This window comes from Nylanderia fulva, unplaced genomic scaffold (assembly GCF_048542155.1).
Source record: "Nylanderia fulva isolate GAGA-0341 unplaced genomic scaffold, ASM4854215v1 Scaffold621, whole genome shotgun sequence".
NCBI classification, from domain to species: Eukaryota; Metazoa; Arthropoda; class Insecta; order Hymenoptera; family Formicidae; genus Nylanderia; species Nylanderia fulva.
This window is the reverse complement of record NW_028190723.1, coordinates 59,312-60,524: the sequence shown is the minus strand read 5'-3', so window position 1 is coordinate 60,524 and position 1,213 is coordinate 59,312.

The window sequence follows — 1,213 nt, the reverse complement described above, 5'->3', positions numbered from 1 at the left end:
TACGATAAAATATTATCACGATAGCCGTATGGCGAATGTCAAACAACGATAATTAGCATTAATTAAGAAGGAAACAAACGAAATGCCGGGACAATAAGGTATAAGCACCGACGGTAACTCCGGGCCGGGCGGCACCTCCGGGCCGGGCGGCACCTCCGGGTCGAGCGGCACCTCCGGGTCGAGCGGCACCTCCGGGCCGAGCGACACCTCCGGGAACCACGGCCGACCGGCGACACCTCCGGGCCGGGCGACACCTCCGGGAACCACGGCCGACCGGCGGCACCTCCGGGCCGGGCGGCACCTCCGGGCCGGGCAACACCTCCGGGAACCACGACCGACCGGCGACACCTCCGGGCCGGGCGACACCTCCGGGCCGGGACGACACCTCCGGGAACCACGGCCGACCGGCGACACCGCCGGGACGGGCGGTACCTCCGGACGACCGAATGATCTCTCGAAGTCAGACGACCGCCGGCGGTACCTCCGGAACACTTAACGACGATTTACGGCGCCGCAACGAGGAGAGCTACGTAAAAACGTTTCGGACAAAAGTTACTTACTATTCGGCGCTCGCTCGACATGAGGGCGCTGTCCGATTACTAACTCGAAACGTGTCTCTCAAACCCACTGCAACACGCAAGCTGCGGTGACCGCGATTACGGTACGGAACACTCGCCCGATGCGAAATCACGCGCGCGGCAACCGAGACGGCTCGTTACGGGCGTGATTATACGTGCGGCACCACATAACGGCCGGCGTCAACTTGGGGACGGACGGCACCTCCGGGACGGGCGACACCTCCGGACGACCGAATGATTTCACCAAGTCCGTCGCCCGCCGGCGGTACCTCCGGGGCACTTGACGGCGAGTAACGCCGCTACGAGGAGATAATGCTACGATACGGAAATACGTTTCGGACAAAGGTTTCGTACTTTTCGACGCTCCGCACGACCGCGCGACACGATTATTACGATATCTGCTAATTCCCGGCTACCACTCGTCGGATGCACAATCTTCGAGATTCTACGACCGATACGTGGACGAATGCAGGCAGGATGCCGATAAGCGAAGCCGGAGTGTTTGCACGAATAAACTTTCCGATGCGTCCTCATTTAATTAATCTCATTTAGCTCGCTCGTTAGCGGTACAAGCGAGAACTCGGGAACAGGCGCAAGTTCGCTCGCGGCGCGGTGCTCTCGCCGGCGAGCGAGAA